At 37.0% G+C, this 26,635-nt stretch overlaps 1 protein-coding gene across 4 annotated transcripts in view; it reads right to left on the bottom strand.

Annotated features, from left to right (window-relative positions):
* The window catches only part of TAFA5 (TAFA chemokine like family member 5), a 432,621-nt gene that overhangs the window by 115,006 nt on the left and 290,980 nt on the right, over positions 1-26,635 (bottom strand). The gene's annotated exons all lie outside the window — the stretch shown is intronic.

Here is a 26,635-nt window from a genome sequence, read left to right as displayed (position 1 = left end):
TTTGTTGACTCTAATCAGGTGATTAATTCTTTCTTACATTTATCTGAATTGGAAGTTTTCTCCATGTTCTCAGGGAAGTAATGAGATTTTTCAATGGATGAAGTGAGATGATGCAGCTATTGTGAACCGTGACTGTTGCTACACAATTTCAGAGGGAGACAAAACTAGGGCACGTACTGTGAATCCTAACACTGTGTCACAATGTGGTAATGAAACAGCCACGGTAAACTCTACTGCTGTGAATAAAGAAGGGAAGACTGTCCTCACTCAAGGTGAGCATGGAGTCCTTTTCCAAAATGCACTTTGTTTCATAATGAACACAATATTCACTTCTCATTGTACCTTCTTGTCACTTCAGGCCTTGACCAAAGCCAGCCACAAATCTGATATTAATAATGAGAATCCTTTCAGGTGTTAAACACTCAGCAGCGAGGAAGATACAATTCACCTCTTAGTCAGTTGAGGTTAAATAAGAAATGTTCATTCCAACACAAGGCTCAGAACAATAATTCGGCTCCCACAAATGAATGGCACTGCCACAAAGCAGGTTTTTTTTCTGATGACTGATTTCTCCATGCACATTCTGCAAATTTCTTCTTAGTTGATGAAGTAAATTTTGTTTTCAAACCTGCTACCTTTCCCAGTTCCTAGATTAAAATGGCCATTTACAGTCAGTATCACTTTGCCTGAAACCAGCTACAAGGGTGGTCTACTAAATAGGATGTGATTTCCAGAAACAATTTAATGAAAAAAAGTAGATTCATTTAGATAGGCCTAATGTTGAGTCTTTTACCATAAAATACCATGTGCTAGAATCACGCTGCATCCAAAACTGAAATAATTACATTTGCCTTTGAACAAGGATGTTTTTAAACAATAAGGAAAAGGAAGTGCATTGTGCACAGGTTTGGATACATCTATTTTTAACTTTTTTAAAATGCAAATTGAATTATTTTTATATACCGTGATATAAATTGTTAGTATAATTAATTAATCTCTACAATCTCCTTGTAAGAGATAAGAAAGCTCTGTAATTCTTGTGTCATCTGATATCAGTATGCATAAATACATACTTAAGCTAGAGCGGCTTCTCATGAAATTGTTTTTCACTACAGTTTTGTGTAGCAAAGTTCCTTTACATTTCATATTATAAAATTAAATTATAATTCCAAGTTAGACTTTATCTAATTCTCATTACACTGATATATGAGAAAATGTGATAGTGAATACTTTTCCACATTAGAAATAACTTAAAATAAATCAGTCTATAATTAACCAAAAGAACTGACTTAAATAGGTATTGACCAAACTGTTTATTTATTATTTTTTTAAGTCATGTATATACAAATATTGTTACTTTTCACTTTTATTACTACTTTATAGCATATCGTGGAAAAAAAATAGTTTAAGAATATTTCAATTGGGAACCTTTGCAATAAGAATTACATATGCAAATGACTAATTTTGAATGTGAACTGGTTGACTATATAAGCAAATTCCTACTTAGTCAGGAAAATCAGTCCAATAAACATACAAAGTTTTCACATCACATATTTTAAAAGTCAGCCAAATACTAAGCCAAAGTATGTTCCTGACAGAACAAAGTAAATATCATTTCCAGTACCTCAAGGGGGCCTACAAGAAAGATGGGGATAGGCTGTTTAGTAGGGCCTGTTGCGATAGGACGAGAGGTAATGGTTTTAAAATAGAGGGGGGTAGATTTAGATTAGAAATTAGGAAAAAATTTTTTACGATGCGGGTTATAGAACACTGGAACAGGTTGCCCAGAAAGGTGGTGGAGGCCCCACCTCTGGAAGCGTTCAAGGCCAGGCTGGATGAGGCTCTGAGCAACCTGACCTAGTCAGGGATGTCCCTGCTCCTTGCAGGGGGGTTGGACTAGATGACCTTTGAAGGTCCCTTCCAACCCTAACCATTCTATGATTCTATGATTCTATGATTCAGATTCTCAGTGAAGAGGTATTTAAAAGACGTGACGCTTAGGGACATAGTTTAATGGTGGACGTGGTACTACTAGGGTAATGGTTGGACTTATAGAATCATAGAACGGTTAGGGTTGGAAGGGACCATCCTTATCCATCCATCAAACTCATGCCTCTCCAGTTTAGTGAGAAACATGTCATGCGGGACAGTGTCATGTGATGATCTTAAAGGTCTTTTCCAACCTAAATGACTCTATGATTCTATCAACTACTCCTGTGTGAATTGGATTCTTTACGCAACAAAAGAGACCACTGACAAAGTCCTTTACAACCCTTAGTAATGTAGCATGACATTTATCTGGGTGCAATCTGACACTTTTCTTACAGGGAATTTTTATTTCCAGTATCATCTTTTGTCTCTATGCTAAAACCCTACAGCCAGCCTTTATCTCTCTGCTGAAACAGTCAACAGAAGTACAAACTCGCATTAACATAAATGGTGTCTTGTGATGTCTTGTACTATGGGATCCAGTGTCTACTTGTGGTTTTTATATGGAAAATGATATTCAAGTCCCCAGTATGATCAGTGGAAATGTAATCAACAGAGCCAGGTAGTTCAAGGCAGTTCAGCTTAGCTTAAAGTAGCACCTAATATTAGGTAAACTCAATTTCTCCTTACACTCCATTGTCTAGAGTAGAGTTTGCTTCATTTTTCATGCATAGACGTCCCATGCCTTCTGAAACGACACCAGGAGTTCTGCCTGCACTTCCTCTGGCTCTCCAGAAGGGCACAAGTCTTCCACACTTCATTTCATATCTGCCAGACCAACCTCAATGTTTTTAACACTCAGGTATCCTGGCAAGAAACGTCCCTGAGTGGACAACTAAATTAAATGCTAGAGCTCCATCAACTATAATGGGAGGTTAGACACCTGTTGACACATAGATACTTGAATTTAAATATCTTAGTACAGATGTTTTCAGCTGAGAGCTGCACCCACCCTTGTTTTCTTTTAGCCGTTGAGCTGACCTCTCATTCATCCATATCAGTTCAGATGCGTGTATTTTGAGGCTTACATGTGATAACTTGGATTTGAACAGAAGCTGATGACTTACAAAAAGCTCCATAAGCAGTAATAATCTTTTAAAGTCAGAGACTTTAGACATTATGTTCCTTTTTATAAGCATCAAAGGACCTTTTTCAAGACAGAAAAAATTATACAAAAATACATAGAGTCTGTAAGCATGAAAACACAAAACAAAACCAACCAAACAAAACACATGGAAACAGAATCTCACTTTAAATATTCTGAACTCATCAACAGAAATATAATTCAATGACATATGAACAATTTGAGGCTCATATTTACCAAAAACAAATCTGCTGGTCAAATGAGATGGTGATAACATACTTTCTGATAACAAAGAAGGTAAAAGCCATCTTCCTGAGAGGTTTTTCTGAATGTCAGGGTTGTGAAATAAGGTAAAGATATAAAAGAAATTGATGCCTTGAAATAATGCAAAAAAAATGAGGAGGAGGGGGTAGAAGAGATGTGTTTGTAACAAAGACTCCTACATGGTATTTGGGAAACTAAAAAGCACTGGTATTTTCCTCTTTTTTTTTTTTTTTTCTTTAAATCTGCAGCACTGCATGCTGAAAGTGACCTACATCACTCTCCATACACTACATCAAATAACCCATTATTTAACAAATCAGTGAAGCACCTCTACTAAATAAAAGGAACCTATAGCTTTAATCCCACTTCGATTAACTTTGTTCTTCTCAGAAAGCAGACCTTAATTTATATCAATTTGCTGTAATCTTTACAAGAAAATGCTACTTCACTTACACATGCTGTTCGACAGCAAAATGAATTTCTCAGGCATGTGGATACCCTATGATTCTTCCAATAAAAATTGCCCCTAGTAACAATGAAGAAGCTGAACACTTTCTGTCTGCTTAAATGATTTCTTTGGTTAGATAGATGGTGAGGTTTAATGACCTATGTTGTGAATTCTCTCCACTAACAGATAGAAGTAACACTCTGATCAGTGAAAAGACCTTCAGGACATTTGGTACAGCCATTTAAAGTTTCCTGTACATCTCTTGTAGACAGGCATTTTCTAACTGTATTCAGATAGACAACTATAGATCTCTGTAAAGGACAAATTGAGTTAAATATTTCTGAAGGACAGCAGAACACCATGCTATTTTTACCAACAGGGAAACTAAGGAAAGGAATCTTTCAGGATAATGTTTTAGAAGTGGGGCAATCTAAATGTTAATTACATAATTAGCCACTATACCTAATTTAGGTGGCCCAATTTTGTTGAGTACCTGTACTTCTCAGGATTATTTTTTAGAAGTCTTATATCTGCTTGTAATTTATGAGGGTCTACAGACCAGGTCTTCAAAGACAGTCAAACACGTATCTCTTATTTATTTGCTTAACTATAGTGAGACTTAGAAGCTGAAGCAGAAATACAAGCTGCCATATAATTTGCGCATGTACTTACTTCTGCAGAGTTAAGTCTAAATCCATAACAAGATCTGCTCAGATGCCAATGAGATGCTCAAAAGTCCTGTTAAACTATTTCCTAGTCCCATAATTATCTCAAGCCCTAGAAAAGACAACATTTTTGCTGAATAACATGCACACAAATAAGTCTTGATATGCTACAGATGTCTGGTCACCAAACCCCAGCAGATCAGTTTATTTCTTTTGCACCTCAGATGTTATCACAGTCAAGTAAGTGCATGTAAAACATACACACTGGAATAGGTTTGGCAGCAGGAATAGACCACCTGTGAACTTGTTTGCTAGCACATACACAACAGCCAATGGTTCCGTGGGAGGGACAGTCAAAAAAGAAGTAAGATCTCTGTTTGCAAGTTCCCACACTAACACAAAGCAGAGCGTGGACCTAGACTGTGAGTATCTTAGCTTTCGAGCTGTAAGACACAAATCTGCTTCTTCTCTGCAGCCTTCTTTATTTGAATGACTATTTAAAAGGAAAAAAAAAAATTACAAATTTGCACATCTGCAGCAGAAAGGGCTGGATCAGGCTTACCGCAAAACAATTCCTGTCCAAAGACTGAGGAATTCCCTGCAGCCTGAGAGATGTAGGTTCGAAATGTTGCTTCAACTCAGGCAGAACAATATTATGAAACATACATTTGACCATCAATGGGAGATTAAAGTAACCACAGGGCTTCAGTATATTATACAGGTGAGGTAATGGTTGCTTATTTTCAAATTGTCAGGACTAACTACCGGACTGTCTTAAAAAACAAAAATCAAGGATCCCAACAATAAACAGGAGTAGAACTAGACACCTCACTACTATCTGTGTTCAGCCAGGTTTAGAGGTGGATTAAACTCCAGGCCGAATTTAGATATCTGAGCCCAGACTTCTACTCAGTGGCTCATACACAGATATCTAGTGCTTTTTAAAGCACCCTAAAGTTGCATGGCCTCCAGCTGGTGATTCAAAAAGGCACAGATCTCCTGCAAGTCTGCTGCCAAAACTGTCAGCCTCAGGTTAACACTTTTGACTGTAGAGCATCTCAGGTGTGCTAGGTGTCGATCACAAGGTAAAAGAGCAGAGCCCTTTGTCCGTACATTCCAAAGAGTCTAGACAGTTATTCACCTGATCATATGTAGGCACTCATTCTACACTGAATGGCTCTCTAGACTTTGTTGACTACAATCTAGGCATTAAGATACTAAAATTTAGGTAGATTTATCGCAATATTGAATGATGCCAGATTTAGGTTCCTTGGCAGATTTATCTGTGAAATTATCTTCCTTAGCATAAAATGGTTGCCAAAAAATCAAGAAAATGAACTTGTTTCACAAAGCTGAAAAATCTCACTTCTGGTTTTCAGTTCTGTGGCTGACATACACTCTTACAGCCAGTGGTGAAACTAACACCAGGGAAATGTTTTCTTAATGGTATTTCTCACAGACTGTTAAGCAAAAGATACTCTCAGGAAAGTCAGCTTAGGATTTGGGATTTGTAACTGAAGAAAAAGATGCCAGAGCTGAGATTCCCTTTTTATATCCTCTTAGATTATTTTGCACTGTGTTACACTGTGAGCTCATGTATAATTAATGTGGCAGCAACAAATCCAGACATATGGATTTGTATGTTTTGTGTTGGTCTTTGTTAAAAGGATAAAAATCTGTACAAACACAAACAAACCCTGTTGCCCTTCACTCTTCCCTCCCTCTGGGGTTAGCATTGTACTAAGAGTAAAGGCAGACAGTTTACAAAGCTTTTTGATGTTTAAATACATAGCTATCTAAGCAAATGTTACAATTTTGCAATAAAGTTTTATTTGTATATAACCTTTTACTGATATGTGGTCAATTCATTAAGAAGTGGGTGTCTGAGAAGTTTGCATAAAACTAGAGCAAAAATAGATATTGAGGTTTGTTGGTTTTTTTTTTTTTTTAATAGCCCTCTATTTCATATATAGCTGAAGAAGAGATATCTAGTTGGGTCTCTTATCAGTTCAAGAAATAACAACTAATTACCCTTCTGATTTGTTGTTTAGACATTGATTATTTCAACCTTAAGACAAATTTGTGAGAAAGATAACTACGTATCATAATATCCATGCTAAAGTGATGATATTTTATCAAGGCTGTTAATGATAACAGTACAATCTGGCTTGGATGACACTCAAGATCCAGGTGGAAATGATTTTAAAAAAGGAAAAAAAAAAAAAAAAGAGCAGTAGGAAACAAGTACAAGCAGGTAGCGGTTTTTGGCAGCACAGTTTTCACGTGTGAAGCCCACTCTGGGGCTCAGTTGTTTTGATAGCAAAAGTAGAGATGCACCCAAGCAAATTATAGCTTTCCTGAGGACAAAAAGAAGGAGTGGGGGGAGCACCATGTGTTCAAAATTAGAAACTGTTCTCAAAGCTGATGATTACAGTTAAATATAAATGAGAGAATCCAGCCCATGACTGTCAAACAGAAACAGCTCCATAGCCCTAAGGGCCTTTCTTAAAACCATCTGAGTTCTAGCCTGCTATAAGAAAGATGATCAGTCACGCATCCCGCAATCATACATAGGAAAAAAATACTTAATAAGAGTCTTAAGATATTTCACCCAAAAGATTTGATCTAATATTCTTTATATAATATAAAATTATCTTGCTTGACTTCATCAGAAGTCCCTGAGGAGCTGTTGCACAGTCACTGCTACTGTGTTTTGTTAACTGTCCATTTTTGCCTCAAATGAACCTTGCTGAAGATGCCTACTCATTTCAGCTTTCAGAAAGGTCACTCCTGATTTTGAAAGCATGGATGAAATAAAAAAAAAAAATACTGACATTCTTTGTCTTGGTTTTTATGATTTACTCATTTCCCTGTTCACTTGTTCCTTTTCTTCCCTTTGCTCCCCCTCTTTTCCCTTTTGGCTCATACTCATTTTGTGCATGGATGCCTGAGGAGAAAAAAAAAAGCCTCATAGATGCTTTTTCTCTTTTAACAAGTTAATGAAGAAATAATAGTCCAGGATGAAGCTATATTGGAAACACAGAGCCTTTTACTTTATCTGACAGATACAAGCAGCCGGTTTCCTAATCAACAGCAACATATCTAGCTAGAAATTTTGCCAATGATACTTCTTTTATTCAATAGATAGTCATTCTATCAATATGAAGTGCATCTCAGCAAAGAAGCTAAAATTTATCAATCTTAAGTGATCTAAAAACCCCAAGTAAACAATAGAGAAGAAGTAAGGAAGTGTACAGGCTTGTTTCCCTGCTTATTTGCATTTTTTTCCTCTGGTAATACATTATGCTAGTATAAATGAGTGCATGACCAATGCCTGAGATTCACATTTATTCTTCTAAAAACTTACAGGAAATCACTTAAGCTATTGTCCTTGCAACTAAAACATCTGGACTGCCATAGATTTATTTCATAGTACACTCTTAATTAGCTCACATATGCATAAAATTTGAAGATGAAAAATGTCTTTCCTAATAGAAGCAGGCAGGGTTTTCAGTGTCTCAAATTGCATTTATTTTACTTTCAGATACGTTACAGCATATAAAGAATCTGGGAGCTGCCTGAAATACTATGTATATTAGAACTGAGAGTACCTACAAGTAAGATTTAATGTCATGGTGTAATAATAAAATCTCCATTGTCCCATTATTTACTTAAAAGAATTCCTACCTGAAGTGAGAAACTAAACAATAGCTTAAAAATACAGCGGACACTTTCATTGCTTCTACCAACTCTGCAAGTGCATGATATTATATTTTGGGTTATATTTACTTTTTATCTGGGTTTTTTTGGTGTTTCTTTTTTTTTTTTTTCCCCCTGAAAATTGGACCTCTAAAGAAGCAAGGAAAGCATTTTATATTATATACCACCAGGTTCGGAAAGACAATAAAATGAAAAGGGCTTTTTTTTTCTTCAAATTTTTTCCAGTTACTATAATCTTAGGTGATCTCTATTTTTTTTTTTATTTTTCAGGCAAAGTGATTTTTCTTAAGCCCTCACTGACCATCTAAAATTGCTAAAATGTTTCCATTTGTTTCCAGATTTTAATGACTTCAAAAAAAATTCAGCTTGAGTTTAAACTGTCAAAGCTTATTCTCAGCCCAAAAGTAATTTAAACAAAAATCAGAAATGTCTTCCTGACACTCACTAATTGGGCATGACGAGGCACAGTGATTGGGAGGGGTGGAAACACATGATTAGCGGAGTTTTATAGTGAAGCAACCACAGAGCATCATGTGCAGATTGCTCTATGCCATAGCTACATATCCCTCACCCCCTCAGTATCAGCCTGCCTGATACTGTCCTGATTTAAAAACACATACACAATGCTTTTACCTTATTTTTTTTTACCAAAATCAACAAGAGACTGCAACTTGATACTTTGCTTGGCTGACAAGGGAAGAACTGATTTCACCCACCAGTAGAGATGGGAATGCAGGAAATGAAAAATACAATACAAAAATAAAACAGACAGTGACTGAAATCACTGGCCATGCTCAGTGATGATCTGCTAAGATTTTGGCAGAGCATAATGAAGAAGCATCTTCTTTGTGACCTCGCTGCACATTTTCTCTGCCCAGCTTGGCAGGCACATCTGCTGCTGGAACAATTTACATGAGGCAAATTTTAATTGAGTCACTGAAACACATAGCCACAGTCTGCAAAAACCAAATAGACCAACTCTGCTTTTGCATAAGACATGGGGAAAAATGCAAGTGTGAGAAAATAATAATTGGTCTAGTAATATTAAAGTATTTCCAGTCTTCATTGTTTTACATATTTCAAAACTTAATCTCTTCCTCTTTTCTTTTCTAAATTAATCCTTTTCTTTCCTCCTGCAACAATATTTTTATTACCGCATACACTGATATGCTTCTTGCCCTATTAACCTGCTCTTCTAAAGTGAATGAGACTTAGCAATCAAGTTACCCAGCAAAACAACAGCATTAGTAAAAAAGTTGGAATTTCACTGCAATTCCAGCCAGTAGTGTCAGTAAAATGCTAATTTCCTTCCCAATTAAGGATGATTAAATTCTAAAATAAGCAAAACAATTTTCATTTCCCTCTGCTTTGAAAAAAAACAAAGAAAATAACAATAAATAAGACATTAAATAAAATGTTCAGCTAAAATTTTATTTAAATCTAAATGCTAACATGAAGGTTTGCGCCCAAGTGGCCACACAGTACATCCTACAGGAAGTGAAAGTTTTTGACCTTTAACCAAAGTCCCAATGCTGTAAGCTATTTTAAGGAGTATGTGTGTATGTCTGTGTGTCTATACAAACACAGAGATCACAGTGCCCATCAGGTATATAATCACAGAGTTTTCACAGCACTGTCAGTGATCAGCGCTATCTCAAGATGACAAACAGGTAGCCACATACAGTTCACAAGCAATTCATATCTGGTTCCCATGCTGGGACTGCAGCATGCGGCCAGTCTGTTGACATGAAGATTTTGGGCTAATCCAAACTCTCTGTCAGAGAAAGTGAAGCAGCCAGGTTGTGAGAGTAACACTGCAGTCTGCCCTGGTACGGCACTGGACACCAAGCCCAGCTCTCCCCCACGGCAGAGCAGACAATAGGGGCATTTTAAAAGCCCACTTAAGAGCTGCTTCCAGAGGAACTCCACGAAGATGCCCCACTGAGCATACAGCATAGTTTTGGATCTTTGTCCAGATGGCGATGTCGCAATATGGCTCATGCAGCCACGAAGCCTGGCCAGTCTAATCCACCCCGCAGCTGAGCTGGTTGACATCAAACAGTGGTCTGAAGCCTGGGGAGCTCTCTGGCCAGCTCTGCCTATCTATGATGACTTGTAGGGATGGCCTGAGCTCAGGCAACCTACAAATGCTCTTTGCCATAGCAACAACAGACTCCAGCACCCTTCCAGGAAGGAACTTAGACAAGCTTTCTGGTCACATACCAATACCTCAACAGCAAATACAACACACAACAGTGGAGACACCAGCCATAACCTACTGGTCTCATACAAGTTTCAAGGCGAGGTATACTCAGTCTTGAGCTAGATTCAGCACAGAAAGCAGTCGTCTTTGTCTTTCTCAAAAGTGTCCATCCATCCGATGGCACACTACGCATGTATGCAGGATAAGAGTATGCATTTCTGCCATGGAACCACCTGTTAGACGTCCCTTACTGAGGACAGGGAACACCCACTCTGTCCGAAATAGAGTCTTGCTCTTTTTTTTTTAAAAGAAATGAAGTTAGCATCAGCATTCTAATAGCGGAAGAACGATTTCTTTCATAATCAAAATATTTTTCACAGGATGTACACAGAGTTTATTAAACAAGAAAATCTAAGCAGAAATGCAAAACTCCGCAATACATTAAAAAAAAAAAAGTAGGAAAAAACTGCATAATTGTGAATTGGGACTGCATTAATACTGCCATAGGTGTTCCAGTTTTCACTGGTTTTAATTCCATTCATAGTTGTTTAGTTTTATCAGAGTACTGAAATGCTTCAAAAATGTTTTTATGTTTTCTGTACTATATCCTTCCCAGGCATACCTATAAAGTTCCCCATAAAATGTGGTTATACACCTAGAAAAATAGTGACTTATTTTTCATTTTGCTTTCTTTAAGTATCCTGACAATTCATTGAAAATACTGCAATATGCACTATGGTTCTCATGCAGTACTGGCTGTGGACCCATTTAGGAATAGGAAATTGAGTCAAGAAAGCATGCAGGTATACACAGTGTTTTCTAAATACAGAGATCAGGCCAAAAGCCAGCACACTGTAAAATGGGAAAGCATCCAAAAGAGAGCTTTATGCTGTTCTCAGGCATAAATATTTATCAACCAGTGCAAGAGAATGTGACATTCCTCTGCATGCAAAGAATTTGCTCAGAAAGCATTCCAAAAAAGACAGACAGGAGAGAGAAAGAAGAAGAAGGGAAGAAAACCATACAAAAAACTGTTGCCTTTATGATGTCAAGCTGGGTTATAGCATAGAGCCCCAGCTAAGAAGCTGAACTAATCACTGTTACTTTTGTTGTCAGGGAGAATGAAGCCTCTTCCAGAACACTAGCCATCTCCATGACTTGCCAACCACTGAGTGAAGCACAACCAAAATGGCAAAAGATCATCACATCACATGAAAGCAGTAGATAATTTACAAGTTGATGCATGTGCTAAACGAAAACAAGCAGTCTGTGAGCATGCACCACACTCATCTCATTAAAGCATTACACACCTTTTCTAGCTTTCATTTACTTTCCTCTCAGAGAAACACAATCAGCTTGCTTAGTTTCCTAATGAGTATAATAGACAATCATGTAAAGTAGACTATTGCTTGGTAAAAATGCAGTGGAGAACTGCAGGCAGCCTATTAGTTGTAAACTTGCTTAATTCTTTAATTATGTGTCTTTGATCAAAAGCAGCTCACTTGGAAAGCTTTTTTAAAAAGTGAAGTAATGAGCACTCACCTTTCATGTACAGCATTGACTGTTAGGCCAAGCTGATATAATTGTGGTATCACTGATTGTACGTCAACCACACCACTAAAAATTGAGATAATAAATGTTACTTACAGCTATTAAAGTTTTTCTTTTTTTTTTGAGATACAGGCCTGTAAGAGCTGTTCTGCACTTTTAGCTTTTCTTTCCATCTCTGTCAAGAATCTCAGGGAATTTTTAAAAGAGATAATTGAGGCCATTTATCTTCTTTTTTTTACTCCTTTGTCCTCAACCCCTTTCCTTTCCTCATTAACCTCAAAATCTCTGTCGAAGATCTCTTTCCTATTACTTCCAACATCTTATACTGTTCCTTGGACTTCATCTCCTGACAACCCTTAATCTAGACACAATCTCTTCAAGCCTCTCCTACCCAGTACCTATTTATCACATATAGCTATTTCCTTCTCATCTCCGTCCTACCTGGTCCCTCAAATAATTTTCTCTGTTCAAGTTTGGTGTAATTTTGTGAAAGGTACAAAAGAGTCAGAAACAAAGCTAATGTAATTTGCTATTCAGTTTTTACAATCACAATAAAATATTGGCCTGGAAGTGGTGTGACAACTGGAAAAGTTTCACAAATCCCTCTTCCAACTTTTTGCCTACTGAACATAAACTAGTTTCTTTCATCTTCGACTGGCCAAGGCTCCAGCCCACATTGTCAGGGACTGGCAATGAAATCAGCAGCCACACAACAAAAACAAAGAATTGACCATCAAACTACTTCGATCCCAGCTTCAAACATGTTTTGGCAAGAGGAACCTAGAATGGAGTAAAAAATCTTTTCAAAGCAGTAAAACGGGTAGTAAAATTAAATTATCTAAATATTTTGAATAAAGAATTGGAACTATTTATAAACCTATCTTAAATATATTTCTACAAAGATACATAGCCATGAAAGAGCAACCTTACTAGATGTTCGTTATTATTTCTCCTTTATACTGAAGCATCATCAAACTTATGACTGACAAAAAAAAAAATAAAAGCACCTAAGAGACTGAAAATATGGGTAAAGAAAAGTACAGGAATGCATAGGAACAGTCTATGCAACATTCCTGCAGCTTACGGCACATCAGGAAAATCTGTAGCTACTGATGCATGGTCCTTTACAGAAATCGTTATTCCTTTTCTGCAAGTGTATCTTAAACACAGAAGCCTGTGAGAATATTAAGCACTGCAACTTGAATTCCTTTTAATTGATGGTTAATGTAATTCTTTTTTTATAAATTATAATATATTTAAAAAAAAAAATCTCATAAAAAACTTCTGTTGTGTTGGAGTGAGTCCAGAGAAGGGCCATGAAGATGATCAGAGGGCTGGAGCACCTCTCCTATGAGGACAGGCTGAGAGAGTTGGGGCTGTTCAGCCTGGACAAGAGAAGGCTCTGGGAAGACCTTATAGCGAGCGGCCTTGCAGTACCTAAAGGGGGCCTGTAAGTAAACTGGAGAGGGACTTTTGACAAGGGCATGTAGTGATAGGACAAGAGGTAATTGTTTTAAAATAGAGGAAGATAGATTCAGACTTGATGTAAGGAAAAAAAAAAATACGATGAGGGTGGTGGAACACTGGAACAGGTTGCCCAGAGAGGTTGTAGATGCTCCAGCCCTGAAAACATTCAAGGCCAGGTGGGACGGGGCTCTGAGCAACCTAATCTGGTTGGAGATGTCCCTGCTCCTTGCAGGGGGGTGCAGGACTAGATGACCTTTAAGGGTCCCTTCCAACCCAAACCATTCTATGGTTCTGTGATTCTATGTATCTAAATACTCCTCATGCCCTACATAACTGCATGATTTGTCTGCATGCTTCAGATCTGCATTATAAGGTTTCTGTAAGAAAAAGAACCTACACATTGGACAGAAAGTTCCTGTTTTGTTTTACTTATCAGTACAGTCAGAGTTTGTGCAGATTATTGTTTCATAAAAATTAAAAAAAAAATATTGTAGGAGGGCTTACCAAAACCAAAGATGTCAAAACAAAAAAAAAAAAAGAAGTTTTTTACAGTTCTGAAAACCTGTTTTCACTCCATGTGTTTGTTCACTTATTGAAATCCTACACTCCAGAATCTATTCCAGCTCCCAGAAACAGCAGCTTATATTGTTATACGGTTTCTATTTGCAGTTTCTTCTCTATGTGAAACATAATGATCTAATTCTCTGATACCCTTGTTAGGACACATGTAAATCAATATCATGTTTTGCCACACACTGCTTCAAAGTTTCCTTTTTGGGTAAACACATACATAGAATTACTAGAAGATCATCAAGATTTATTCAGATTTCAGATTCAAGGAAATTTTCCTTGACTTGCATGAAATGTTGATCTTGTTCTTTTTTCAAGATAGATCTTTGGACAATTTTCAGCAATATTTTGGAGAGATTAGTGGTTTCTGTGATGACTGTTCATTATATAATTTACATTCATGCTAACTTTCAGAAAAAATGAGGTTTTTATAAAAGATGAGAATGTTTCAAATATTCTTCTAATTCAAATTTCACTTCCTTCTCAGAATCACAAATTACATCATTAAAAATCTGCTCAAGTGCAAATATTGATATTATGTTAAAGAATAAGATTGACAAAAGTAAAAATTGCAATCATGACATGCACTAAGCAACTGTGTTCCAACGCAAATGAAAGAAGTAACTAAATTTCTTATCACTGCAAATCGATAGTACTCAAAAAGTAAAAGACTTCAGTTTCATATAATTTCCAACTAGGATCTCTAGGAAATGGATCCCATTCTATTTATTTAAAGTCATAAAATTAGCACAGCTCTCCTGCCCCATATCTGCTTAGTATCATATTTTTTTCTTCTGACTATGTTGAGTTTCATCAGTTGTTAGCTGCCTGTAGCAAAGTGAAGCAAATAGTTTTCACTAAATGAACAAGCACATTCCATTCCAGCTTGTTCTGTACTGCAACACCTGTGGCGTTTCAATCAATGACACGTGCAAATCTCCACAAGGCAGTGAGAAGAGCAAAGAGCTACTAATATAAAATAAAGGCCTGGGTACAGCACTGAAGGGAAGGTATAATCTGAATTTTTTTCCTTCTCTTCATTTTTTTAATGAGATGCAAAATACAAAATTTGTCTCTTGAGACTCCAGACTGAGTTTCCAGGGATGACAGCTATGAGAAAATGGTTCAAATAGTAATCTAAGCACTTTTGATTACATCCCTCAAAGATAATATGCAATTGTAATTGTATTTTAAGTTTAGAGTAAAATATTACACAGGAAAGCAGTGCTTTTCTGTTTTCTGAAAAGTGACTAAAAATACTAACGTGAGATTGCAGAGTTACTGCTCAGAATGTAGGTAAACATCAGTGTTTATGCATTTTCTTTGAGTCACTAATGTAACCCAGAAATCTAATTTACCAGTGTCTTAGCAGTTTTACAGAAGCATTGCTACCCCGAGATTTTTCTCACTTCGTGATTTGCTCATCTGTTGATTTCTGCACATCTTCCTTCTCTTTCACAATCCTGTTTTTGCTTCATTCTATGCATCAGAGTTAAAAAAGAAAACTTAAGAGCCTGACATAATTCAGTTAGTCATTTCCTCCTGCAAAATTAACCTGCATATGTAGGAAAAAATTCTATCACTTTATACATGCGTTCATAAAATACAGGATTTTATAGCAGGAAGATGCTACATACCTGCACTGACATATTGGCAGATTTGTTTCCATTGTGGAAAGATCAGCTCAGACTTAATCTTCATTGAACGTACTAAACAGTTTTGCTTGCACATTCATCTAGTTCTCTGCATGAAATCCCTGCTACCATCTCTGTCCTTATGCATTTCACAATTACCCTATATGAGGAGCATGGTCAACCAAGTTGCCTTTGAGAAAGTCCATGGAGAGAGACCCTTTTCTCCATAGAACACAACTCAGCACAAGCCAGAACTGCTCTTTGCAGATTCTTATGTCTCTACACTGATGACAAAGGGTGTTTAAAGAGACTAAGATCCTAATACTGGGGCCTCTGAAAAACACCTGAAGTTAGGTGTCATCAACCTTGGCCCTAAGCACTGCTGACATACTGAAAGGGCTGCATGCCGCCGTGGCATGTCATCTCATGAAATTTCATACAAATTGTCCAATCACTCTGCAAGAGTTCATAGCATACTACAAGTATCTTGAGTCTTCCAGTTCTGAAAATCTGTCTCTTCAACCTATTATTTTAAGTAGGTTTTAGAAGAAAGAAAGCTTTGATGAAAGAAAGAAAGAGAGAAAGACAGACAGACATAAATCTGTTTTACAGGTGTTCACCACCAAAGACTTTTTGAAGTCTTCCCCTCACCTCCTTCTTTTTCCACTGACCTCTTCCTTAACCAGTTGAGTAAGGACAGGAACATAGATTACTAGAGAAGGATAAACCTCCTCTTAATAATGGGAAGAGAAGGGTATGGGAAAACATTGCTTACCTAAGCCAGAATGGGAAAGAAAAAGGTTTAAACTTCCTCTCTTTCAGCAAAAGTCACGACCTAGTGGTCAAAACGAAAGACTAAGAATATGGAGATTGTTCCCTTTCTTGCTCCAAATAAGCTGTCTGAACTTATTTATCTTTTATTTTCTATATGTCATGTTTCTGTATCTGTATAATAATGACACTTCCTCGTAAGGTTACTGGAAAGTTTAATTCATTGATGTGTGTAAAGTACTGAGTAATTCTTAGAATGGTACTGTAGATATGTGAAATATTATTAAATTGTCAGTTATTTTCCTATAAAATTAGACCCTTTTGTCTAAGTAAAAATAATTAGTATGACAAGAAGACTGAAAACTTTTAAGTATAACATAAAAGCTTGCTTATAATGACAAGGTTGTAAATCGACAACACGTACTGCAGAAACTGTGGTTCAAAGACTGTAGCATGACAACAAAGAATTATTTCGGGTAGCTTATTTCACATTTGTATGTATTTCAGCATTACTATCACACATAAAAAAAAAAGAAAGTCCAAGAGACAAAGAAACAAATGCATCTCTGAGAAATCTTTACCAGCCTGACGGTTAAAAATATGTAGCTCCACTGCTACAGTTTTTGATAGATATTACAGGAGTTAAACTTCAGAGTTCTTTAACAGACATTCAAAACTACTAAAGCACAAGTTTCAAGGAACTGAACCCAGAGAGATGAACTATCAGAATTACAGAAGATTATTAAAGAGATATTTGATACCTGTAAGAGAAGGGGTGTCTCACAGGAATTCTGGCAAGCAGTGTGCCTATGTGTTATAATAAGGAATGACTATGAGAAAAGCAGTATGCTGGGAATAAACAGAAAGTCGACAAAGATGATGAAGGGCAGATTTTGACAAGGACTTTTTCAGCCAAGCTGATTTCCTTATAACAGAAAGTGTGTTTGAAGAAGGCAGGTTATGAGCCAAAGAGTGACATTAATGAATAACCCGACAGTCAGGAAAAGTACCATGCATTCTTTTAACCACCTCACTTTAGACAGGAGCCATGGCAGAAACTCAGTCTGCCTCCTACCTTTCTAATCCTGAAATGTGATCATAGAAGTCTGGCAACACTACTTCTTCCCCAGCAGTGCATCACACCGTGTACTGAGGGACAAGCTAGTGTCTGAATGAGTAGTTAAAATTCCTCTCACCACTTCTCTTACCTTCAAGGGAGTAAAGACCAGATGTTACCTTTAACACAGATGTATTGCCACTGAGCCTCAGTCACTGTTTTGTTCTGCAGCTCCCATAGCAACTGCTATTAAGTGCTAATAATATGATTAGAAGAAAAGAAAGAACTGCTTGGATGACTAAAAAGTAATAGAAATATTTTACACCAACCCTGATAAGAGTGCATATCTTTACACCTGATGTCCTAGGAAATGCAACTGAAACTGAAAACACTGCTGATGACACAAAGAAAAAAGGAATGAAGTACATCAAATAATGCATGGTGGAATAAATACTGTTATCTTATAGTTACTGCGAGGTAGCGGTATGCTAGACAGCAGAGTGACGAGTGTGCTTTAAAAAGTATAGTTCAACTGATAGATAAGAAAACTGGATGACTTGCAAACCAAGTGATCCTATCTACAAACAGAAGAAATGGAATTCCTGTATAAAATGTTCAAGCTGGGATATTTTATGATCGTACTAAAAAAGAAGAAACAGTGACAGCACAAGGAAAATAATACATGGTTGCAAAACAAAATTCAAGACTGTAATTCAGCTGAGGTCTGCTGATCCCACAAAGCACAAAAGCACAACTGAAACAACTCCTGAATGACAATGAATGACTGAATTCCAGCCCCAGTATTTCAGCTAAAATCAAGATGCAACATAAAACAGCAGAACAAGACTCTTAAATCTCTTTCCTACAGTCTGTGGGTGAAAAATGTCAAAAAGCCAAAATGGCAGCAGCTACCATTTGCGAATTTTAAACAGATAATTAAACAAAAGAAAGGCTCCTGTACACAGACAGGAGATTTAAAAGGTTAATGAAGGTATAATAAAGATGGAGATCTGACTATGAATGTAATAGTGACTTGAAAAAACAAATGTTAATGATGGGCAGGAAAGAAAGCCGAATAAAATAATTTCTGTTCTGCTCTTGCCTTCCCACTTCCAATGCATTTTTTCTGGTTATTTATTATACATATGTACATACATAAAACACAAATACATATAAAATTGATGTCTAAAAGCAGAGAGACATATCTAAAGATTTTTTTTTGCCACAAGAGATTGCTTCACTGAAAAGCCAGTTGGAATGTAGATATTTTTCAAAGAGAGAGTAATGTGGGATCTCAAAATGTGACCACCTCCCATGACTCATTCTGAATCAGTAAGGCCTCTAAGAGAGGATACGCATGTTTATCAAAAAACTAACAAATAGTTTTCATTTCAGCTCTTCTACTCCACCTTGCCAAGCATCCATAACAAACTGAAAGTTTATGCAGCTTTCAGTAGCTATTTTATCTTTTCTCAGTACTTTGAAACTATCTAAACGTATGGATGGCAGAAACAACTTCCATCTTGTTATGTTTTATTTTTCCAGCCAGGTAACTTTGGTGGCAAGACTGGAGGTAAATACACACTTCCTCTCACTCACTTTCAATTTGCTCAAGGTGGATGAAGCAAAGTTATTTGTTTCTCCATAGTAAGATTTACAAAGGTATGACACAGTGTTTCGGTTAACATGACAGGTATTAGGAATAGTATCTTTGGGCAAACACCATCTTAGGCAAGAACTTTCATTCTTCAGCACTCTTGAATAAATAAATGCAACACATTTTGATAGTGTCAGGTTATCTTTGAGTTTCTCATCTTCCACAAAAGTATTTCTATGATAATGCACACTCTGTCTCCTATTCATGGAATATTTCAAAAGAAAAAAAAAAGTCTCTAAACTTTTCTCTAAATCTCTAAAAACTTATATTGAAATTAATGCCTATAAGAAATTATTTAAAACAATTTAAACTGCAATCTGGATTAATTACAAACATGTAAAATGAGGATAAGAATGCATATTTATTGGCTCTATAAAACTTGTTTATGGTATTATTCTCTCTCAGACCATATCGTACATAGTAAGCTTTGAAAGAATGAAAGCTCTGCTGAATCTAAGTACCACGGTGTCTTCATGCAGACCCTAATGTAACAAGTTTTACCCTGCATACTGTATATAGCTGTTCTTAATCAACGTAGATAAGAGTTGCTTAAATCTACCTCCTCCTTCTTTCAGTAGAAAATAACCTCAGTGATAATCCTAGAAAATGAAAGAGAAGTAAGGAGCTTTGTAAAATACTTTTACTGACAGAATAGCCAAAGCACAGACTTTATCGGAAAGATCCTCTAGCTCCAGATGCAAGTGGCACTAACTCAGGGGACTTGAAAGTCCTAAAATGTGTGTTTAATTGTATAAAGCTTTTCATCAACACAAAGAGATATAATTCAGCAAAACCTGCCTGGAATTAATACATTGCGCCCAGAAACTGAAATGTGTGTGCTCACGGAAAGGTGAATTTAAGTATTTTTTGCATATTCATTTCCTTTCTAAGAGCATTTGCTTACCGAGTTGGACTCGAAAATAGGTTGGAAAGGACTCAAGGTGTTAACATTTATGTCTCCTTGCCAAAGCATCACACTGACTAAAACCACCACTAGCAATAGCTCCGCTTCCTAACCATGCCCCTTTACCAGAGAACAGGAAAACAGTAGTATAGAAAATATAACAGCAGTTCTAATCCACTGAATATTTTCTGCGTAGGAGGAATTTGAGATGGTGGTAGGGTTGCATTCATTGCAGGAGGAGTGCAGAGTGTCCTCAATAAATTTCAGCTTTGGCAAGCATATTCTCACTGATTTCATAATTGCTGACAGTTGTTAGTTGGCTGGGCCCAAGCTACAAGATGTTTGGAGTTGAGACTAAGGGAAGCAGAGAAACTGCTTAAAAAGGAAAAAGGAAAAGAAAGGAGTGCTCTGGCAACAAACATTAAACGAATCAGTAGGAAAGCAGGATCCCAATACTGGTGATGGAAATAACAGTGGAATAACCTGTAATATGTCACTCTGCAATGTCTGGATGTGGAAGAAAAGGGGCAGTCCCCATGGTAGTATCCAAGTAAATCAGGCAACATACAGAGTGCATATGTGATCTATACACAAACACACAGAGTGAGCTTGTTATGATATGCAGACAGATGTCCTGGCCTGGGATTTAGCTAACTCAGTAGGCCATGAAAAACTACTGAACAGAACATAAGACATTGTTTGAGATAGTAAAGAACAGTGTGAGAAGGTGACAAAAGGGACACAGAGCTCTGGTGAAGGGGAGTCCTGTGAGAAAGACCAAACTGTACACAAAATTGAAGGGGAGAAATGGGGACCTTTTGTGGAGAGAAGAGTCTTGTAAGGCCATATCAAGTAATGTCATAAAAGGCCAAGGCTACCTAGGTAATGGTATCAGAAATACCAGGTTTGGGTAAGGATGTAGGACAGGAGCTCCAAGGCCAGCAGCTGGGGAGATATGGATTGGATCTGGCCCCTGGAGAGACCACATGTGTGGGGCCAGCTCCTGATCTATTTGCATGCATGTGTGTGTCACCACGTGACCACCAGTAAGCTCTTACCCTCTTCAGCTGGACAAGGGAGTGCTGTGGGTGTTTATGGGGGTGCCACTTTGGGCACAGCTTTCTTTGTTGGTCCATGTGGCTGGTTGTGCCTCACAGCACGGGGTGTACATACACATGCACCTCTGTGTGTCTATGTGTGTGTGTGTACGTACACCTCTGGAATACATGCCGTCCTCGCCACAGGCTGGACCTGCAAATGGGAATGGCAGCAAACAGACTGAGTGGAGAAATCACCTGGGCTGGAAAGTCCACCAGATTAGGTCTGCTGCTTATCTCTGGACGTCCTCTGCTCCTACATATTAACTGTGGGGTTTACACTTGGAGATGGAGAACCTGTGTTGATATAATACAACTAAAAATCAAATTGGAAATTTAAAGGAGTTGCAGAAGTAAAAGATATGTGCTCTGTTTAGCTGAGAAAATAAAATCCTTTCATCTCTCACCTGCCTCACCTACCATACATATGCACGCTTATGTATGTTCATGTCTGTCTATATAAATAGGTAGATAAACCAATACAGAGACAGATAGATATAAAATAATTAATACATTTTCGTTCAAACATTTTTGTTCAGCCTGAGCTTCTTGCTTGAACTTTACAGAGGGGCAGGACATATTTCTTTGGGAGAGGGCAAAAGCTTAATGCTTCAGGTGTCACTGAATACACCACACTTATGCAGTTTAGTTTTGCCAGACAGATAAAAAACTAATTTGTACTTCTTTGAGGGTTCATTTGGTGGTAATTTTTTGGGGAGAGGTTGGTTGTTTGCTTTTGCTTTGTGGGTGGTATTTTTTTTGATGAATCATTGCTTACTAATGTAGGCAGGAAGGACATGAACAATATGAATAGATCCATAGCCATGCCTCTTCCTAGTTTTTGACGCTGTTTTCAAATACGTCACTCAAAACAAGAGTCATTTAATGGCAATAATGTATTTCTAATGAATTCAAATACTTTGTGATGAACACCAGCTTTCATCTCAAAGATGGTTTGTCAATAATACAACCTTGTCAGGAGAATATCCAGGGAAATTTACTGATATCAGCACACCAAAATAATTAGGCCATTATTACTTACTTCCTTACATCTGTGCTCTTATTCTGGTTTTGCCTATGTGATTACACAAAAATAGTACTGTAATGCCCAATAACACCACTCAATTGAGAACTATACTTGTACAGTTCATAGCATGTAGTTTTACACGAGAACCAAGTAAATGCCCTTAGACGGACACCCTGAGTGTCAGTTGTGCCTACTATAAAGAAATCAGAGGACTCAATCCACTGAAACAACTTTCAAAGCATATATATCTTAGCACACAGTGCTTACTCAGTGGGCAAAGCTGTCACAGCTGGATGCTCAATTAGAGGTCTCTGAGGCTGCCCGCCTAAAAGTAATTTTTAACTCTGTTTCAAATGCCTGTGGGATGTTTGCTTTGCTTCCTTTCCTGTCTATATAGTACAGCCTTTTCATGGAAATTCATATTACACTGTGCAAACAATTAAAAGAGATAAAGATAAATAAATGGAACACTTGTAGATGCATCAAAGCAATCTTGATTTTTTTTTTAATTTTCATAGTATTAATTTCAGATGTGCCTTTTATTTAAAACAGTAAAATGAAAGATTTTATAAACATTCCACCTTAAATTTAAAACTAAAATGTCTTTATGGTAATTATAATGGAATAAAATATTAGAAATATTAAATGTATATAGGCCAAACCTATCTTTTCCATTTTGCAGATGCTTATAGATGAAATTCTATCGGAGCAGGGAACAGCATTTGTGGGGGTAGTAGTAACCATATCTGTCAGTCATGATGCCACTGCTGCACTGCTGCTATAGTCAACATTAAATCCTAGCGCTGGATGCTTCATGGTGTACTAAGCAATAAAGCACAAAAAACAAAAAAAAAGAAAAAAAAAAAGTTTGCTTGTTATCCCTGTTGGCCAGAATCACAGCTGACATAAATCAGTACATCTTCACTAACCTCAGCATAGCTATGCTGAGTTATATTACCTGTTTCTTTAGAGATGTCATTCAAAATGTCTTTCTACTCAGGAATACACGAACAGATATACATGTATTTCCTAAAGCTGCATGAACAATAAAAAATACAGACACACACATGTATAAGAAGTATCCTATCTTCAGAAAACAATTACTAAAGCTAAGGGAAGTGTAGAGACAGACAAGATGATAGTATTCCGACTATATAATTTGAAACCAAAACTCTGACTGTGAAATTGGTTTGATCTGCAGACAAATGTCAGCTCTGTGCCTTATTAAAGTTGCAATTGTTTTAAAAGGACATATCAGTGAGCCCTCAAATGTTGAATAAATGTTAATTGGAAGTCAAAGAAAATATCATGAGTAAAATAAAATATACAAAGAAAAAATACTTTCAACCTACAGCACAGTAACAGCTGGATTTGAGAAAGAAAAACATTGCCAAACAGTCAGGTTCCATCTTAACGCAAGACAAGACAGATACTGGAAGACAGTAATTTTAATGAGCATAATCGTGATTATTATTTTTTAAAGTAGCTACGATAAAATATATTGCTTTTTAAGATTTAATTGTATGATTACACTGATTGCTGTTATTAGCTATTAGATAGTCTACATATGCTTAGCAGTGTGAAAATGCATAGGATTTACAATTGCTATACCATTGCATAGCCATGTAAAGCAGTAAGGATTTGTATAATCTAATTAGAATGAGGAAATAATAATTTGTAATGTTCCGTCTTTTTATTATTCATCCAAGACTAAGTATTATGAATTATTTTTTTGAAGTACTCAAATCATTTTTCTTTGCTACATTTGTACAGTTTGACAGCAGCAATTTAAAAATGAAGACAGAAGAGGGATTTGATTTTTATTTTTAATTATGGAAATGCAATCTTCTTCACATCTACTTTCAAAATTATGACTAGAGGCTGTTTGCTTAAGTGAATGGTGAACAGTATGAGGAGAGAATAATCACACTTACTGCAGGTACTGTATAACTTATGAAATTATACTAAAGGGCTGCTAGATATTACTAAAGGGAAAAATCATTGGAACATTGTATTGTATATCCTACTTATGAGTAAAAATAGCCTTCTGTTATAATGCAGTAATCATATCTTGTTGTGGGACAGCAGTTATGAATTTTATGGGTATAACCTTTTCTAAATCCTGATCAGAGTTTTTTTTTATCTTGGCAAAATATTTTAAAATATTTTAATCCTAACAGAGATATAAACCCTGCTTATTTAAATGCACATAGTACTACCAATGTCACCAGTCTAACACAATTCTTAAAAACCTCAAATGTAGTAATTACTATAATATTACTGGACAGAAAAAAACATTGTAAGGTCAAATGATACCTAGTTCAAAATAAATTCTGGTACAATATGCCAACAAATGAAATAAACTGACATTGCCTATTCTGTGAGACAACAAGACATGAAAGCTTGGTTTCATATGAGTCAGTGAGAAATTTCCCATTGGCACAGGCTGAGCAGCTATTTGATTTTAGGCTTTTGTCTTTTTTTGTTAAAAAGAGTATTCACATTTCCAGTTCTGCTAATCTGACACTTTGATTGTATGTTACTGAATTTTTCCCTCTCACACTCTTGGAGAAGAAAAGATCTGATAAACCACTTCTGAAATTGTTAGCAACAAAAAAAGGCTCTCTTACTATATTCATTTATCTTCAATATACAAGTGCATCTGGAGAATCATCCATGGGAAAGAATATAATATCTATTAAATTGTAATTCTTGGCTCACTACCTATACAGACCTAATTCCCATACTCTCCAGAGCAGCTTCAGTTTTAGCCTTGAAGTATAACCAATCAACTGCAACGGAGTCAGTCAATCAATGTCATGAAGGCAGCTTCAGCAACCTTAACTAAGCACTTCATTTATTTTTCACTGGTAGAGAAAAAAGAAGAAAAAAAAAATAACACATTCCACCTCTCCATATTCCTTTACTTTTTTTTAGGCCTTACTTGAGTGATGAAAAGTTTGGCTGCCCTAATGTTTTATTACAGTAAAAGTTCTGTGATGTGGTTTGTTTACGCACTGAAAGCAACAATAAGCCCATACATATACTGCGGGGGGGGGGGAACAAACATCAAAAACCCCCAAAAATCCAACTTGCAAATTAAAAAACCCTGTGAGTGCATGACCTTAGAAAGCAAAGGCTTATGAGGTGTTACAAAAAAAGTTTTCTTTCCTTTAGATAGTAATAATAGGATCCTCTTACATATTTCTATATATTCCTTGACGAGTGCAATTCACTAACTGACTCTTCACTGACTCTTAAAACCGTGTAACAACAGAGAGAAGAAGAAGAATGGAATTCAGCTATAAGCTTTAGGCTAATAACTTTAGATTCTCTTACTGGGAAGCTAATTTCCCTTCCCATCCAAAGGAGAGAAGACCCTCTCCAGAGTATGAACTTGGTCTTTGGAACTATGTTCTGAAGAACACTTTCAGCTACACAGGAACTTTTCGTATGAACTCCCGGGAGGTCTCACACTTCTTGTAGCATAGGATAATATCCCTTAGGGCTATACATGAAAAGTAGAGCAATTTAGTAGTGGAGTTTCACATAAACATAGAAATATAAGAAATTTCTTACTAATGTAGTTAATTCGTACAGATTATAGCTGTACATGCAAATAAAGTGTCATGCAAATAGTTTTCACACTATGCGCATGGTTAATATTGTATTGTATTTCAATCTATATGTTGTACTTTCACATAGAAGACAGCAGAGATAATTTGAGATGATATGTATTGACATGTAGATTCCAGGTTAGAGACCTTGAAGGCCTAGTTTTTCATTAGTTCCCCAGGTCATTCGGTTTTCTCATTTTGAGGGACTAATACAGAACACCTGTTCATATGCTCCGAACAGTGTCTTCTAGTTTATTGTATAGAGTCATAGAGTCATAGAATACTTAGGGTTGGAAGAAACCTCTAAAGGCCATCTAGTCCAAACCCTCTGCAAGGAGCAGGGACATCCCCAACTAGATCAGGTTGCTCAGAGCCTCATCCAACCTGGCCTTGAATGTTTCCAGGGATCGGGCATCAACCACCTCTCTGAGCAACCTGGTCCAGTGTGCCACCAGCCTCATCATAATTTTTTTTTTTTCCTGATGTCTAATCTGAATCTACCTCCTTCTATTTAAAAATCATTACCCCTTGTCCTATCGCTACAGGCCCTGCTGAAGAATTTCTCCCTGTCTTTCCTGTAGGCCCCCTTTAGGTATTGGAAGGCTGCTATAAGGTCACTCTGGAGCCTTCTCTTTTCCAGTTTGAACAGCCCCAACTCTCTTAGCCTGTCCTCATAGCAGAGGTGCTCATCATCTTCATGGCCCTCCTCTGGACCTTCTCCAACTGGTCCATGTCCTTCTGATGTTGGGGGCTCCAGAACTGGACACAGTACTCCAGGTGGAGTCTCACCAGGGCAGAGTAGAGGGGGAGAATCACTTCCCTCGACCTGCTGGCCACACTCTTCTTGATGCAGCCCAGGATGCGGTTGGCCTTCTGGGCCGCAAGGGTGCATTGCCTGCTCACGTTGAGC

The sequence above is a fragment of the Chlamydotis macqueenii genome, chromosome 1 (genome assembly GCF_036417535.1).
Source record: "Chlamydotis macqueenii isolate bChlMac1 chromosome 1, bChlMac1.mat, whole genome shotgun sequence".
NCBI lineage: Eukaryota > Metazoa > Chordata > Aves > Otidiformes > Otididae > Chlamydotis > Chlamydotis macqueenii.
Note: the sequence above shows the minus strand (reverse complement) of the source record. Positions and strands in the feature narration are given on the sequence as shown.